At 48.4% G+C, this 18,409-nt stretch overlaps 1 protein-coding gene across 1 annotated transcript in view; it reads right to left on the reverse strand.

Moving 5' to 3' along the window:
* Positions 1-17,824, reverse strand: part of plxnb1b (plexin b1b) — a 119,402-nt gene extending 101,578 nt beyond the window's left edge. The window contains exon 1 of the mRNA XM_042339583.1: positions 17,430-17,824. The gene's annotated coding sequence lies outside the window, so the exon portion shown is untranslated. The remainder of the gene's footprint in view (positions 1-17,429) is intronic.
* Between the last annotated feature and the right edge of the window lie 585 nt (positions 17,825-18,409).

Genomic DNA, 18,409 nt, shown 5'->3' on the forward strand with positions numbered 1-18,409 from the left:
TGCATGGAATTCTCAGTTTGGTTTGGATAATCTTAAGCATGGGGATGGGTTTCCAGTTGATTAAAAAAAGTTTGTTACAGGATAAACAGTGACAAACTTTACAGTATATTTAGAAGTTTGGGCAGGTGTGATATCAAACGGAAGGATTGTTAATTTGGGAAATAGAATAACTCTGAGGCTGTCACCCAACACCAAGCTAATGGAATATTACCCACTTCCAAGCAAAACCCTCCCCTTCCAGACACGGGAGAAGAGAAGGGAGTTTCACCCTGTGTCGTGGTCCAACAATCCTCATGATTGTTTCTTGCACTCTGAGACAACAACAACAAAATTACATTTGGATAACGCCTTTCACGTCAGGAGGACATCCCAAGGCGCTGGACAATCAGGGTTTCGGACCCGAGCTGAGGGTTGGGGAGGGTGGAGAGCAGGGGCGGAAGGAGGGTGACCAAAGGCACAGTCGAAGAGGAAGGTTTGGAAACTGGTCTTGAAGGAGGCAAGGGAGGGGTTGAGGCTGAGGGATTGCGGGATGGAGTTTCAGAGAGTTGGAGCAGAATGGCGGAAGACCCGCCCGCCAATGGTGGGGCGGGCGAGGTGGGGACGTGAGCCCGCTGAATGGAGGGAACCGGCAGGTTGGTAGATGGTCAGGAGGTCCCAGAGGTAAGGGAAGTAAGACCATGGAGGGCTTTGAAGGTGAGGACCAGGATCTTGAACTGTATCCTCTGTGTGATGGAGAGCCAGTGGAGTCGGGCGAGGATGGGGGATGATAGGGTCACGGAGGCTGGTGCGGGAAAGGATTCGGGCTGCAGAGTTCTGGATGATCTGCAGCCTGTGGAGGGAGGAGTTGGAGAAGCTGACAAGCAGTGAGTTTGTATAATCGAGCCTCGATGTTATGAATGCATGTAGGAGGGTCTCAGCGGCCTGCAGTGTGAGACAGTGTCGGAACCGGGCGATGTTGTGGAGATGGGGGAAGGCAGAGCGGGTCAGGGTATGGATGTGGGGTAGAAAGGACAGTTGAGGATCAAACAAGACCCCACGGTTCCGGACTGGCTTAGTAAGGTGGAGTGTGCAACCATGGATGGTGATGCTGTCAGCGCCTGAGGTGAGGAGGCGCTGACGGGAGCCAATCAGGAGAGCCTCGGTCTTGTTGACGTTCAACTGAAGAAAGTTAGCTCTCATCCAGGACTTGATGTCTGACGGTCATTCTGTCAGGACAGCAGTGGTCCTGGAGTTGAGGGTGGAGGCAGAGACATAGAGTTGGGTGGCATCCACATACACAACCTTAAGGTTAAGAACGATCCATTAAACACAAGTTATGGACTTTGTTAGGCGCAAATTGGCTGCCGCATTTGCCTACAAATACATAGTCACTACAGCTGACAGCAATGCCCTGCGAAGCACTTTCTGAGACATTTACAATTTGGGAAGTGATTAAATCAGAGTAACAATGAAGGCAGACTAGAATGCGTGTCCATGGAAGTCCCAGGGGCTGCTCAATGTTTGGTTATTCTGGGAATCTGCCTCAGTCACAGGCCGCTGAAAGCAATCGTGTATCAAGCCCTGATGATCTCTACTCACAAACCACATTTGATATCGGCAGCTGATACCTGTCCCCAAACAGAGATGAAAAATTAACTCCCAGCATTTCTCAACAGGAATCTGTGCTCGGGGAACCTCTGTTCACTGTCTTATAAAGAGGTTTATAAATCAGTGCAGTGCATATTGTGGGACTCTCTCCCTCCACCTCTCCTTCCCCCCACCCCGTTCCCAGGCAATGCATAAACATAAGATTTATAACAATGTATAACATATAAAAATGCAAGTTGTTGTTGTTCCATTGCCACCCTCTTAAACTTTCCAAATCAGGTTCTGAGGTTTAGCAGAGATTGTTGTCCAGAGACAAGAGTTCCTGCTAGGCTGCTCCTCACTTCAATTCCACCCCAGCAGAAAAGCCCACACATTCCCACCCACCACCCAACAGTCTCAGCCTGGCCTAGTCAGTATCACTCTTGCCTCTGTCACAAGGTCCCAGGTCAGGACTCTGAGCTCACAGTCCAGGCTTAACGCAGTGCTGCATTGTTGAAAGTGTCATGAAACATTAAACCGTTAAAACCTGTTCACAATCAGGCTCATGTGTGCACGCAAGCAATTAGGAAGGCGAACGGTATGTTAGCATTCATTATGAAAGGATTAGAGTATAAGAGTAGGGAAGTCTTGCTGCAACTGTATAGGGCCCTGGTGAGAATACTGCGTCCAGTTTTGGTCTCCTCATTTAAGGAAGGACGTACTTGCCTTGGAGGGGGTGCAGCGTAGATTTACTATCTTAGTACCAGGGATGAAGGGGATGAGTTACGAGGATAGGCTGAGCAATTCGGGATTATATTCTCTAGAATATGGAAGAATTAGAGGGGATCTTATAGAAACCTATAAGATCATCAAAGGGCATGATAGAGTAGATAGTGAGAGATTGTCTCCCCTTGTTGGAGAAACTAAAACCAGGGGCCACAACCTTAAAATCAGAGGCAGCCCTTTCGCACTGAGTTGAGGAAGAACTTCTTCACTCAAAGAGTGGTGAATGTATGGAACTCGCTACCCCAAAGGGCTGTTGACGCTCAGTCCTTGAACATATTCAAGACTGAGATAGATAGATTTCTTATTGCAAAATGGATTAAGGGATATGGGGATAAGGCAGGGTTAGGTTATTAGCTGGAGTTAGATTAGAAGATCAGCCATGATTGAATGGCGGCGCAGGCTCGAAGGGCCGAATGGCCTACTCCTGCTCCTACATGTTATGTTATGTTAAGCTTATGTGTGTGCGTGCGTCTGCATGATCTGTGGGAGGTGTAAAAGAGGTGTACAGAGGGCAGTGGTCAACACCCACAACCGAGGTGGGCACGACTGGGCCTGACTGTACAGGGGAACCAATCAACAACAACTCAATTACATTTACACAGCACCTTTCACGTCAGAAGGCTGACCCAAGGCACTGGACAGTTAAGGGGTTTGCACCTGAGCTGACGGTTGGAATCAAGAGGCGTAGGGTCTTAGGGGGCTTAGAGATGTTGACTCGTTCAGTCAACATCTCTTAAAAGCAGATGTTGACTGCACAAGTCCAGATGTAGCGGAGCACGGGCTCTGTCAGAGATGCCCAGAGACACACACACACCTGAGAGAGGAGGTTGTGCTACTGTCTCTCCAACTGACCGTGTGTCTGCCTGACAGACAACAACAATTTATATTTACACAGCGCCTTTCACGTTGGGAGGGCGTCCCAAGGTACTGGACAATGAGGGATTTACACCCGATCCTCAGGTTGGGAATCAGAGAGTGGTGGAGGGCAAAGGGGGGTGGAGGAGGGAAGATGACTGAAATAGCGGTCGAAGAGGAAGGTCTTGAGGCGGGCTGACAGGCGAGTGACCTTCAGGGTGCAGCGAAGCTGTGGAGAGATTTGAAAGTGAGGAGAAACGTTTTGAAACGGGTTATAAACAGATTAATTGGGAGATAAAGGAAAGGGAGGCTGAGGTGTAGAGAAACAACATCAATCACAAGGCAGACGGGACTGAATTAATCATTTTGGTCAAACAAAAAAGACAAGGTGGAGATAAATCAATGCCTTGTATTTAATATACAATCTGAATGGTAGAATCTATATAATGTTAGAGGGACAGCTGCTCCCCACAACTACCAGCAGCTCCCACATCACAACCGGGTACAACAGATTAGTTTTGATTGTATTTTAAAGGTGAATTTGCATTCGATTTGCTGAGATTTGGTAAGTTATTATCTTCAAACAGACAGGAAATGAAACGTGCCTGTGTGTGCGCATGTCTGACAGTCCACTGGCACTGACTATCTGAACCTGCTTAGGTGCTGTACACATCACCACAGGACTCTAGCTCAGTGCTATACCACTTGACTGAGTGTGCGCACTGATAAACCAGAAGGTGTGGGTTCAAGCCCCCCACGGAAGGACTTGGCAGAGTTCACGGTCTGGGCTGATGCTCCAATGCACTGTTGTTGGTGCCGTTCTTTGATTGCAATGTTAAACTGAGGACCATCTATCTGTGCCCTGTTTAGGTGGATATTAACACTGCCAAAGGGACTATTAGAAAAGAGAAGGGATTTGCTCTCAATTGGTGTTCTGGCCAACAATCCTCCAAATAAAATTGTTCACTCAGTCCATGGCTGTTTGTGGGACACTGCTGTGTGCAAATATACAGGCACTTCACAATGAACCCTATGCACACACATACAGATACACACACACACAGATACACAGTATACAGACCCACACACACACAAATACAGCAACAACAACAACAAGATTTCATTTATAGAGCACCTTTCACGTTGGGAGGACGTCCCAAGGCGCTGTACAGTTGGGTCAGGACCCGAGCAGGGGGGAAATGGTCAGGGTGAGGGGAGGGAAGAGAGGGAGCGAGGAGGGGGTAGAGAGTCAAGCAGGGAGCTGAAGGTACGGTCAAAGAGAAAGCAGACACACAGCAAGCAGGAGTCAGTGTCGACTTGTGTGACAATGTGGCCTCAGCTGTGGTGATTGTAAAGCAATAGGAAGCCTGTGGATTGGGGTCAGGCCTGGACGCCCTGGGGGGTAGGGAGGGATCTATAAGTTAAGGTGAGTGTGAGCAGAGCAGTTACTATTAACACCTCATTACAGCACAGGGTCAGAGTATCCCCATGGCTTGGGGGGAACACATTACACCCATCTGCTGGAGGGATTTATTAATTGCATAATTTATAAACACAGCAACACACAACCACACTGCCTAATTTACCGTAAAGTGCAGTGACTGTGTATTTTGTGGGTGAAACGCGGCAGCCAGTTTGCACCCAGCAACGTCCCATCAACAACCATAGAGCAAGTGACCAATTTTATTTGGAGGATTGTTGGCTAGAACACCGATTGAAAGCAAATCCCTTCTCTTTTCTAATAGTGCCTTTGGCAGTGTTAATGTCCACATAAACAGGGCACAGATAGATGGTCCTCAGTTTAACATTGCAATCAAAGAACGGCTTTTTCGACTAGCGCCATGGGATCTTTAACATCCACCTGAACAGGCAGTCGGGACCTTAGTTTAATGTATCATCCGAAGGACGGCAATCCTGACAGTGCATTTACCCCCAGGGCTGCATTGGAGTGTTAGCTCAGACTACATGATTAAAACCAGACGTCGCTGGAAACACTCAGCAGATCAGGCAGCATCTATGGAGAAGGAAAGTAAATCAACGTTTCGGGTCCACGACTCTTCATCAGAACAGGTTCTCTCTCTCTCCCAGTATAAAAGCTCTCTAGCTCTCTCCCAGAGTAAATGCTCTCTCTCTCTCTGTAAATGTTCTCTCTCTCTCCCCCCCAGAGTAAATTCTCTCCCTCTCTCCCAGTGTAAATGTTCTCTCTCTCTCTCTCTGTAAAAGCTCTCTCTATTCTGTGGAGTCCTGTAGCTCAGTAGTTAGAGCACTAGCCTTGCAAGCGAGAGACCTGGGTTCAATTCCCAGCAGGTTGAAACCTTGGGCAAGTTTCCTAACTCCACACAACTGATGATTATCCCTCAAGAAAAAAAGCAGTAACATTTGGTCCACAACTGTTTGTGGGAAACTGCTGTGCGCAATTGGCTGCTGTGTTTCGCCCACAAAATATACAGTCAAATGACTTTACAGTATATTCTGTGAAGCGCTTTGAGACATCCAGACGACGTGAAAAGCACTACGTCAAATGCAAGGATTGTTATTATTACTACCCCCAGTGTAAAAGCTCCCTTTCTCTCCCTCAGTCTAATAGCGCTCTCTCTCTCTATGCAAAAGCTCTCTCTCCAAATGGAAATGCTCTCTCAGTGTAAAAGCTCTTTCTCTCTCCCAGTGTAATGCTCTCTTTCTCCCCCAGTGTAAATGCTCTCTCTCCCAGTGTAAATGCTCTCTCCCCCAGTGTAAATGCTCTCTCTCCCGCCCTGTGTAAAAGCTCTCTCCCTCTCGCTTGTAAAAGCTCTCTATCTCGCTGTGTGTGTATAAAAGCTCTCTCTCTGTCTGTAAAACCTCTCTCTCTGTAAAAGCTCTCACTCTCTCTGTGTAAAAGATCCCTCTCTCTATGTGTAAAAGCTCTCAATTGGCTGCCGCGTTTTGCCCACAAAAAATACAGTCAATTGACTTTACAGTATATTCTGTGAAGCGCTTTGAGACGTCTAGAAGACGTGAAAAGCGCTACATCAAATGCAAGGATTATTATTACTACCCCCAGTGTAAAAGCTCCCTCTCTCTCCCCCTGTGTAAAAGCTTTCTCTCTCCCTCAGTCTAATAGCATTCTCTCTATGCAAAAGCTCTCGCTCTCTCCCAGTGTAAAAGCTCTCGCTCTCTCCCAGTGTAAAAGCTCTCGCTCTCTCCCAGTGTAAAAGCTCTCGCTCTCTCCCAGTGTAAACGCTCTCGCTCTCTCCCTCAGTCTAATAGCGTTCTCTCTATGCAAAAGCTCTCTCTCTCCAAAAGGAAAAGCTCTCGCTCTCCCAGTGTAAAAGCTCTCGCTCTCCCAGTGTAAAAGCTTTCTCTCTCTCCCCCTGTGTAAAAGCTTTCTCTCTCTCCCCCTCAGTCTAATAGCGTTCTCTCTATGCAAAAGCTCTCTTTCCAAAAGGAAAAGCTCTCGCTCTCCCAATGTAAAAGCTCGCTCTCCCGGTGAAAAGCTCTCTCTCTCCCAGTGTAAAAGCTCTCTCTCTCTCTCCCAGTGTAAAAGCTCTCTCTCTCTCCCAGTGTAAAAGCTCTCTCCCTTTCCATGTAAAAGCTCTCTCCCTCCCCGTGTAAAAGCTCTTTCTGTGTAAAAGCTCTCCATCTCGCTGTGTGTGTGTAAAAGCTCTCTCTGTTTGAAAACATCTCTGTCTCTGTGTAAAAGCTCTCTCTCTCTGTGTAAAAGCTCTCTCTCTCTGTAAAAGCTCTCTCTCTCTCTGTAAAAGTTCTCTTTCTCTGTGTAAAAGCTCTCGCTCTCTGTGTAAAAGCTCTCGCTCTCTGTGTAAAAGCTCTCTCTCTCTCTCTCTCTGTGTGTAAAAGCCCTCGCTCTCTCTCTCGGTGTAAAAGCTCTCTCTCTCTGTGTAAAAGCTCTCTCTCTCTGTGTAAAAGCTCTCTCTCTCTGTGTAAAAGCTCTCTCTCTCTGTGTAAAAGCTCTCTCTCTCGGTGTAAAAGCTCTCTCTCTCGGTGTAAAAGCTCTCTCTCTCGGTGTAAAAGCTCTCTCTCTCGGTGTAAAAGCTCTCTCTCTCTGTGTAAAAGCTCTCGCTCTCTGTGTAAAAGCTCTCGCTCTCTGTGTAAAAGCTCTCGCTCTCTGTGTAAAAGCTCTCGCTCTCTCTCTCTGTAAAAGCTCTCGCTCTCTCTCTCTGTAAAAGCTCTCGCTCTCTCTCTCTGTAAAAGCTCTCGCTCTCTCTCTCCGTAAAAGCTCTCGCTCTCTCTCTGCGTAAAAGCTCTCGCTCTCTCTCTGCGTAAAAGCTCTCGCTCTCTCTCTGCGTAAAAGCTCTCGCTCTCTCTCTGCGTAAAAGCTCTCGCTCTCTCTCTGCGTAAAAGCTCTCTCTCTCTGTGTAAAAGTTCTCGCTCTCTCTCTGCGTAAAAGCTCTCGCTCTCTCTCTGTGTAAAAGTTCTCGCTCTCTGTGTGTGTAAAAGCTCTCGCTGTGTGTGTGTAAAAGCTCTCGCTGTGTGTGTGTAAAAGCTCTTGCTCTCTCTCTCTCTGTAAAAGCTCTTGCTCTCTCTGTGTAAAAGCCCCTTCTCTCTCTCCCAGTGGAAAAGCTCTCTCTCCCTGTGTAAAAGCTCTCTCTCTCTCTCCCTGTGTAAAAGCTCTCTCTCTCTCAGTGCAAAACTAACGACAGGCTAAAGAGAGTGCAGTAAAACAGCCTATTCCCGCTCCCTCCCTGCGTGTCTATAAAGCTGCCGCTGGTCTGTTTGTTCATGAACACTGTGGGCCTTTGTTCCATGTGGGGTCACATCAGAAGGGGACGCCCAAGGGGGCTCCGCTCAGGAGTTGCCACTGGGAATGTGGCTGCAATACCAGTCAGGGGTGCCCCCCGAGCATGGGAATTAAAAGGGAAATTCACAGCTCCCAGTCTTACTCACACCGAACACCATCAAGCAGACACGCATGCACAATAACACACACATGTACTTCACATACGTACATGTGTGCACTCACAACACAAATACTGTGTGTGTATATATATATGGAAAGACTTTTGTTCCAGCTACAGCCCCCAAATACTCCCTCCCCCTCTCTCTCTCTTCCCATCTGCTCAGTCATTGAGGAAGACCACAGCAATGAGATTTATGCCCATCATTGTCAGCCTGGCTCAGTCGCCAACAATCACAACACACAGTCACTACACTGCACAATAAATCATGTAAAGCGCTTTGAGATGTCCTCCTGACATGAAAGGCTCGGTGTCAAATGTAGGGGCTATTATTATTATTAAACAGACATTCGTGATGGTGACTGAGGTTTTGAAGCTTGCATTTAGCCAGGGCTTCACTTGGACAATGTCTTGGAGCGAGCAAGTGAGTGAGTGCCTAACAACTGGCTTAGACACCGAGCAGGGTAAAGCTAAAGAGGTAAGTTTTAAGGTAGGACTTGAGGATACAGTGAGAGTGGCAGAGGGCAGCGGGAGGCAGTTCCCAAGCTTAGGAGCGGCGTAGCTGAAAGCTTGGCCACTGAGGGTGGCAGGAGGCAGGGGCTGGAGGGAAAACATATGGAAACAAAACTACCCAATAATGAGTGGATGGTAAATCCAATGCGAGCAATGCTGTGCAACAGATGTGCTGGAGAGAGAGACTCCTGACTGCTTTTTATCTCCTGCTTTGAAATGGTTGATTAGGCAGGGGCATGTGGGAGGGTGGGGAGTGGAATAGCCAGCAAACTGTTCTATTAAACAAAATGCACAATCCAAAATGGAAAAGGCATGAGAAAGGAAGTAAACGGAGAGCTGTTTCAGAGAGAAACAGAAAGAGAGAGAGGCAGCAAAGACACAAAGGGCCGATCGATCTCCCTCTGAGCTCTCTCTCTCTCTATAAATATATTTTAAAAAAGTATTGCAATTCGCTGTTATTGTTTAGTGTTTCTGTGCACAAATTGGCTGCCAGGTTTGCCTACAAGTAGTTCCACTATAGTGAAATCCTGTGAAGTGCTTTGTGAGAGTCTCAACAATGGGATGGGACACATGTATTATTATTGTTATGGTGAGTGCTTCAGGCTGACTGGTTTACTTTCGAATAAGATTCCCCCCACCCCTCAAGATTTTCTTCAACTCTGCAGACATGTTCCTAAAGTATGGCCACAGTACTGTGACTGTGTGTTCTGTGGGTGAATTCAACAGCCAATTTGCACACAGCGATGTCCCACAAACAGCCATGGAGTGAGTGACCGATTTTGTTTTTGATACAGAGCCTTACATCAGTCACATTGTGAAGCACTTCACAGGAGTGACTGTATTTAGTAGACTAACGCGGCAGTCCCACACTGCACTGTCTCTCCTCCGGTACCAGGAGAATGGAAACTCCCTTCTCTTTGAACAGTCCCTTGGGATCTTTAATGCCCACCTGAACAGGCACAGACAGGACCTTGGTTTGACATCTGGTCTGAAGGCCGCTGTATCTGGAGACCCGTAGTTGTAGCGGTTAGAGCACTCATCTCGCAAACAAGAGGACCTGGCTTTGATTCCCGGGCATCGCAAAACCTTAGTTTCCTTATTCCACACACCTGTTTACCTAGCAGCAAGTAAAAACAGAAGAACAGCTAGACGAAGAAAGACCAAGCTCCATCTAGTTTGCCTTCCACCTTCCTGGCGATCACATGCACATATTTCGCAAACTACCTATGTACTATATCCCATAATGTAATTTCTTAAAAGAAAACTATCTAATCTGCGTTTGAAAGAATCAACACTTCCTGCTTCAACCTGTTCAACAGGTTTATTCGCTCACTGAAATAGCTTTGGTAGATTTGTTCTGAATTCACCCCCCTTCAATCACAGGCCATATCCTCTGGTTTTACTATTCTGGACAAGTTGAAACTGTCATGATCTGTATTGTCTACCCCCTTTAGAATCTTAAAGACAGCAATCATGTCTCCTCTCAATCTTCTCTTTTCCAGTGTGAACATGCCCAATTTACTTAGTCGCTCCTCATAGTCCGGTCCTTCCATTCCCTCAACCATTTTGGTTGCCCTCCTCTGTATCTTCTCGATTTCTCCAATATCCTTTTTGTAATGCGGCAACCAGAGCTGTACACAGTACTCTAAGTAAGGTCTCACCAATGACGTATACAGTGGCAGGATTACCCCACTATTTCTGCTTTCTGTTGATCTTTTGATACATCCCAACATCTGATTTGCTTTACTAGAGCATTGGTGAGAGAGCTTCAATTTATTGTCAATCAGGACTCCCAGGTCTTTTGCATTTTCCATACATATTATTTTCCTTCTGTTCAAATAATAGTCCCTTCCAGGATTTTTTTTCCATGAGAAGTACTTTACATTTCTCCACATTGAATTTCATCTGCCACTGATCTGCCCAATTCCCAAGTATGTTCAAATCCTCCTGTAACCTATCTTGTTCAGCTTCGCAATTTACCATCCTTCATTAGCTTGGTGTCATCAGCAAACTTAGCCACTGTGCTTGCAACTCCTAGTTCCAGATCATTTATAAAAATATTAAATAAAAGATTTCCCAAAACAGACCCTTGTGGAACTCCACTGGTAACACTTTCCCAGTCTGATGACATTCCCTGTACCATCACCCTCTGGGTTTTTCCAGTCAACCAATTGCATATCCATTGTAATATACCTCCACTGAGTCCCCACTTTCTTCACTTTCAGTTCCAGCCTCTCAAGAGGAACTGAATCAAAGGCCTTAATTAAATCCAGATATAACATCCCCAGCCTTAACCTTATCAAGCTCCCTTGTCACACCGTCAAAGAAAACCAGTAAATTAGATTGGCAAGACCTTCCGTTCATGAACCCGTATTGGCTATCATTTATGATTTTATTTCTGTCCAGGTGCTCCATGATTTTATCCTTAATAAGTCTCCATAATTTTACCCACAATGGATGACAAACTTACTGGTCTGTAGTTTCCTGGGTCACTTTTGTTACCTTTCTTAAAAATAGGAGTAACATCTGCTTTTCTCCAGTCCCCAGTCACCTCTCCAGTATTCAGATTCTTGAAAGATTTGTGCCAGCCTTTCTGTGACTTCTTCCCTTAGTTCCTTAAGGATCCTCGGACGCAATTTATCCAGCCGCTGAGATGTATTTACCTTAAGTTTACACAGCTGTTTGGCAACCATGTTGTTAGTTATATGAATACTGTTGCAACTTTTCTCTGCGACATCTTTGAGTTCTCCTTCCAGATCAGATTGGTCACCCGTCTCCTCCTTGGTAAAGACTTGTGCAAAAAACTTATTTAGCAGTATTGCTGCCTGTACAGCATCATTTGTTATGTTGTCTCCCGAATCCACCTTCAGTGGCCTTATTCTGTTGCTTGCTTTTCTTCTACTCTTAATGTCACTAAAAAAACTTTTTGTTACGATCCCTTACATCTCTTGCCATGTTCAATTCAAAGCTTTTCTTTGCCATTCGGATGCCTTTTTTGCAGTTCTGGCATGCCTTCTGGTATTGAGTCTGACTTGATTTCTATGCCATTTTCCTTCATGGCCTTAAATGCTTTTTTTCCCTCTTTATGATTTGGTTTGTAGCCCCGTCCAACCAGCCAGGGATGCCATTAAGCTTAGTACCTTTGCTTTGCATGGGTACACATTGTTCCATTGCCTTCATAATCACTTCCTTGAAGGAATTCCATAGGTCCTCCATTCCCATTGCCATACTTAAGCCTGTTAGGCCTACTCCGACTGGACTTCTCAAGCGCACAAAGTCAGTCCTCTTGAAATTTGGCAGTTTTGTTTGGGTTTTTAGAACCTCACCAACTCTTGTGATGTCAAATGTGACTGCATTGTGATCGCTGTTGCTTAATGCTTCTTCCACCTTTATGTTAGAGATTTGGTCGTTCCTGTTGCTCATTATCAAATCCAAGATGTTATCTCCCCTTGTTGGCTCTTTTACAAACCGAGTCATAAAACAGTCTTCCTTTAACTCTAGAAACCCCTTCCCTATCTTACCAGTAGACAACAACAACAACTTGGATTTATATAGTGCCCTCCATGCCGGGCGGCGACTCAGAACACTTTACAGTTTAGGATCCCGGAGCTGAGCCAGTGGGAGGGGGAGGAAGGTGACCAAAGGTGCAGTCGAAAAGAAAGGTCTTCAGCAGAGACCTGAAAATGGGAAGGGAGGAAGTAAGACAAAGGGAGTGAGGAAGGCAGTTCCAGAGCCTCGGGGCATAGTGGCTGAAGGCACAGCCGTCGAGGGTGGAGCAGAAGACTCGGGACGAGGAGGAGGCCGGACAAGGAGGAACGAAGGCAACGGGTACTGTGCTGAGGAGAGAGGAGGTCAGAGAGGTAGACTCATTATTATCCCAATAAATTTCAGGTAAGTTAAAATCTCCCACCACTATGGTTGGTCCCTTACTAGCGGCCTTCCTGATCTCATCCCACAGTTCCAGATTGAGGCTTTCACCCTGGTTTGGAGTTTACAGCAGACCCCCAGTAACAGCTTACATCTGTTACCATCTTTTAATTCTACCCAAAGTGATTCTGTTACTGTCCTTTCCTTTTTTTATATCCTCTCTCACTTGTGTCTCAATAATGGAGTTTATGTATAGTGCCACACCACCTCCTTTTCTCCTGATACGATCCCTCCTAAACAGTTTATAACCTTCCAGATGCGTATCCCATTGATTGGATTCATTCCACCATGTCTCTGTGATGCTAATGATGTCCAAGCTATCAACCCCACAAGGCCTTCCAGATCACGCATCTTGTTTGTCAGATTTGTATTAATGCAAGTTAAGCTCCATAGTTTCCCATTTACTTTATAAGCATTTTTAGTTTCTTTTTCACCAACCTTTGGAGTTAGACCCCTTACACTGGTACACCATAAAGCTTTTCCTAAACAATTCGGGTGCTCTCTTACACCTACCGCAACCACCCCTGTCTCTGGTTTAAACACTCCCTCACTAAACTATTGATCCTGCCTGCCAATACCTCCACCCCACTTGTGTTTAGATAGAGCCCATCCGGTCTGTATAGATGCCCCCTCTTCCAAAAGGTGTTCCATTGTTTGAGGAAACAAAAGCCTGACTCCCCACACCAATGCCTTAGACACGCATTGTTCTGCCTAACTACCCTCTGTCTTTCCTCACTAGCACGTGGTACTCGTAGTATTTCAGAAAATACTAGACTTCAAGTCTTTCCCTTTAGTTTTCTTCCAAATGTTCTAAATTTAGCAAGTAGGAATGTGGTTGTTAGTAGATTGCTTTCCAGAGGTAATAATCCCTCCAAAAAAATAATAAAAATAAAATGCGGTCACTCAATCTACAACTGTTTGTGGGACACTGCTGTGAGCAATTGGCTACGGCGTTTTGCCCATAAAATATACAGAGAATTCACTTAACAGTATATTCTGTGAAGCGCTTTGACACGTCTCAACAACATGATTAGGCGCTATATCAAATGCGACTATTATTATTATCTGGAGAACGATGGGGTTGGGGGATAATGAAATGGACTGAAGGATTAGGTGAGGTTCGGGATGGTTTGATCGATTGCCGCCTTGGGCCTGGAGATGTGAAGGCTGTGCTCCGGTCCAGCTCAGCCTGTGGTGAGGGGGGGATTAATTATAGGTTTGCCCTGTGTGGCTGTGTGGGAGATTGTTACAGTGAGGGACACACTATTTTTAGCCGAGGTCCTGGCTTTGCATTTATCAGCATTAAAGGCCATTAGACACCGTCCTTCCAGAAGCTCAGTCTAATCTCTGGGCCGTGGTGACCAGGGACAGGAGAATTCTGCTCCGTAACATAAATGAGTTTCACCAGCCAATGCCACATATCAGCCAAGGTCATTACTGATCTCAGGCCCAGCCTGCGATCTTTGACAGCCCCACCCACCCCATCATCTTATCTGGACAAAACACCTACACTCTCAATGGCCTAGCTAGGAAAGAGACCATTTTGGGGGGCTTCAGCAGGCTGTTTGCCACAAGTGAAAACCCATCACCAGGCTTAAGAGTATCCAAACCCAACTGAGAATTCCATACATCCCAGCTACACATGGAAATTCCAGACATAGATTGTTGGGAAGGAATGCGCACTCTCTCCATGGAGGGATGCATCCTGCTTACCTAGTACCCAAGTATTAGGTGCAGGTTTGCCAGAGCCAAGATTTTGGGACTCCAGAGTGTGAGTTGGGCCAACCTTTGGGGTCCAACCAACTAAAACCACATAGCTTGCCATTCAGATCGCTGACTGGCAAGCTTTCCCACTGCTTGTCCAGCTCGGACCACCCTATCCGTTAGGGCTTTGGCTTGCAGGGTTAACAGAAACTAAGTGGGAGGATTCCTTGCCTCTGGTGACTGGTCTGTCTTTCCAAGTCCTGCCGATGAGCCATGCTGGTTATGCTGTCATCAGCAGTGCCCCCGCCCGCCCCTCCCCGCCCGCCCCAACTCGCACCCCCTGCCCACCCCAACAGTTCTGACAAAGGGTTGTGGATCCGAAACATTGAATCACTTTCCTTTCTCCATAGATGCTGCCTGACCTGCTGTTTTTGTTTCACTTTACAGTATATTCTGTGAAGCGCTTTGAGACGTCTCAATGACATGATAAGGCGCTTCATCAAATGCAAGGAGTATTATTTTCACCCTGAGATTCACTAGCCGACCCCGGATGCGGTGCAGGTTAGGAACAAATAATCAACAGGCACACCTGGGAGCCTGACTGTACAGGGAGCCATGATGTTAGTCACCCCACAGTCACTAACAGCAACACAAAGTGCTCGTAGCGTTTCACCATTTGGAAGCCCAGATGATTGTGGGTATACTGGGTTTCTGCTGTATACATTGCAGTGGTGTGCAGTGGAGAACAATAATCCTTACATTTGATATAATAATAACCCTTGCTAATTTATAGCGCCTTATCACATCTTCAAGACATCTCAGATCGCTTCACAAAATTTACTGTGAAGTGGAATGCCTGTGTATTTGTAGGCAAATGAAGCAGCAACACAATGCAGCAATGTCCCACAAACAGCCATGGAGTGAGTAACCCATTTTATTTGGGGGATTTTTGAATCATGCCATGGAATCTTTAAATGTCTACCTGAACAGGCAGACGGGACCTTGCTTTTACATCTCATCTGAAGGACGGCACCTCCGACAATGCAACCCCCTCCCCCAGCACTGGAAGTTCTGCCAAGGCTAAGCGTTTTTGAAGTCCCGAAGTTGGACTTGAACCCACAACCTGCTGACTCGGAGGCTAGAGTGAGGCTACACTGAGCCGGGCTGACACACAGAAACCTCAGAGACACATGAAGTCCTTGCTGTCTCTGTGCTGAGGTGCTTCCTCACAGGGGGTCCAGGTCTGCACGCAGCCTTCCTGTACAAAGCAGCAGCTGGAATCAAATGGGGTGGGGGGCATGGGAATCAGAAAGGCATCATAATAGAAGCCAAACCTGTCATCACCCAAGGTTACCCCTCCACCCACCCACCCAGGAGGGAGCAGTCAGGAATCAGGAATTTCCCTAACCCAGGGGTCATCAACGTCACCTGTAGCCCCAGCTCAGAGCAATAACTCAGCAAGGAGTGGGCAGAGGATTCAGCCTGGTGTTTCATGGGGAGGGGGAACGGAGGGAGGGGGAGTGTACTGGGGTGGGGGGGAATAGAAACATGCGATAATTCAGCTATTAACATTCCATCGAAGCAATGGACTGCTCTGGCTCCAAGGACAGGAGTATGAGGGAGTATGAGGGAGTTGGGTAAACTCAGCACCACATTCCTAACAAACCAATTACCTTCAGATAGCCACAAGGTGTCCAGCAGCACTATTCAAAAAGAGAAGGACGTTTCTCTCTCCCAGTGTCCCAAGCCAACAATCATCCAGACAACATTGCTCACTTGATAGAGGTTTGTGAGATGTTGCTGTGCGCAAATTGGCTGCTACATTCTCCCACAAAACAGTCACTACACTCTACCACAATTCTCTGCGAAAAGATGTTGAGGGGCTGGACCAAACAAGAGGACTCTTGTCGTGCCCCCACCAGCCCAACATGTCCCCTCCTACCCCAGTCAAAACCAACGACATGCTCCCCCCCACACTCACTCACTCACTCGCACACCAGGAACAATCACCTGGAGGGCACCCGGGAAATCTTCCCCAGGGGAGAAAAAAAATGCCATCAATCCCCCCCAGCCAGCCATTGCACCCCCCAGCCAGCCATTGCCCGCCCCCCCCAGCCAGCCATTGCCCGCCCCCCCCAGCCAGCCATTGCCCGCACCCCCAGCCAGCCAGCCAGCCGTTGCCCCCCCCTCAGCCAGCCAGCCGTTGCCCCCCCCTCAGCCAGTCAGCTAGCCGTTGCCCCCCCACACTAAGCCGCTGCCCCCCCCAGCCATTCAGCCTTTGCCCCCCACTGAGCCACTGCCCCCCAGCCAGTCAGCCTTTGCCCACTGAGCCACTGCCCTCCCCACTGAGCCACTGCCCTCCCCACTGAGCCACTGCCCCCCCCCACTGAGCCACTGCCCCCCCCAGCCAGTCAGCCTTTACCCACTGAGCCACTGCCCCCCCCCCACTGAGCCACTGCCCCCCCCCCCCACTGAGCCACTGCCCCCCCCACTGAGCCACTGCCCCCCCCCCACTGAGCCACTGCCCCCCCCCCACTGAGCCACTGCCCCCCCCCCCACTGAGCCACTGCCCCCCCCCCACTGAGCCACTGCCCCCCCCCACTGAGCCACTGCCCCCCCCACTGAGCCACTGCCCCCCCCACTGAGCCACTGCCCCCCCCACTGAGCCACTGCCCCCCCCACTGAGCCACTGCCCCCCCCACTGAGCCACTGCCCCCCCCCACTGAGCCACTGCCCCCCCCCCACTGAGCCACTGCCCCCCCCACTGAGCCACTGCCCCCCCCCCCACTGAGCCACTGCCCCCCCAGTCAGCCATTCCTTAGCCATTCACTCCCCAACAAGAACAAAGGGAACTTGTAGATACCTCTAAATCTGCAGCAGATCACAGCGAAAGGGGGAGAGAGGGAGAGAGAGAGAGAGTCCCGGGAGGGGGAGAGGGGGAGAGAGAGAGAGAGTCCCGGGAGGGGGAGAGGGGGAGAGAGAGAGAGAGTCAGGGGGAGAGGGGGAGAGAGAGAGAGAGTCAGGGGGAGAGGGGGAGAGAGAGAGAGAGTCCCGGGAGGGGGAGAGAGAGAGAGTCCCGGGAGGGGGAGAGAGAGAGAGTCCCGGGAGGGGGAGAGGGGGAGAGGGGTCACAGACTCACAGCTCCTGCGCTTTGCTCAGCGCTGAGGCGATGGTGAGGTTTCTTACCTTAAGAAACTTTGTGCTGTTCAGCTGCTGAGACACTGCTGCCCTTTCCCACGGTCCCCGACCCCGACCCCGCGGCCAACTCTCCGGCACTCTCTGCGCTGCGCTCCTCACTGCACAACTCCAACTTTCCTGCGCTCTCTGTGCCGCCGCTCCGCTCCGCTCCGCCCCGGGACCCGCAGGGCTTCTGCGGGAAGAAAAGCTCGTGCAAACCGCTCGGATGCGGAGCCTCTATCGCTGCCTTTACCCCCCACTCCCCCCACAGCTCACAGCCACTTAATGAGGCCGTTTTACATTGCAATCTGCACACTGGGAGATCACATGCACTCAACTCACTCAGCACTGCACACACAGGGCTGGGAAGGCTGGACCTGCCCATGACATCACCCCCTCACCCCCCCCACACCCCCCCCACACACACACACCCCCCTCCCCTCACCCCCCCCTCACCCCCCCACTGCCCTCACCAGGGCTGTAACTCATCTTAAAAGGGCAATGATCATCCCATCAAGGGCTCTTGTGGTCCCAGGTTATGGGGACCCTCATCACTGAAATGACTTGACACAGTCGGTCGGTGTGACCCACCATTGGGGCACATTCCCCACTCTGGGAAGTTCGATTCTCTCTATTTATTCTGCAACAGAATTTTGGGAATTTTTAAAAAAAAAAAAAAAAAGTTTTTTTTTCATTTCACTTTCTTTTAGGGACCACAGAAACTTCACAGCCACTTCAAAGTTAAGGAAGAATTTCTTCCTTAAATTGGGGTAGAGTGCACAGTCTCTGGATGAGATATTGTGTCCCTGTGGCCAAATGTGCTCCTGTCTATAGTTCAGCCACAAATGGAGCACTAACAATAAAATTCTAAAACAGATACATTCATCAATGACAGAAACACAGCTTTGCAAGTGAGAGGACCTGTGTTTCGTGTTCGATTCCCGGGCAGGGCAAAATGTTGGGCAAGTTTCCTTACTCCATAAGCCCCT

The sequence above is a fragment of the Callorhinchus milii genome, unplaced genomic scaffold (genome assembly GCF_018977255.1).
Source record: "Callorhinchus milii isolate IMCB2004 unplaced genomic scaffold, IMCB_Cmil_1.0 Scaffold12, whole genome shotgun sequence".
NCBI lineage: Eukaryota > Metazoa > Chordata > Chondrichthyes > Chimaeriformes > Callorhinchidae > Callorhinchus > Callorhinchus milii.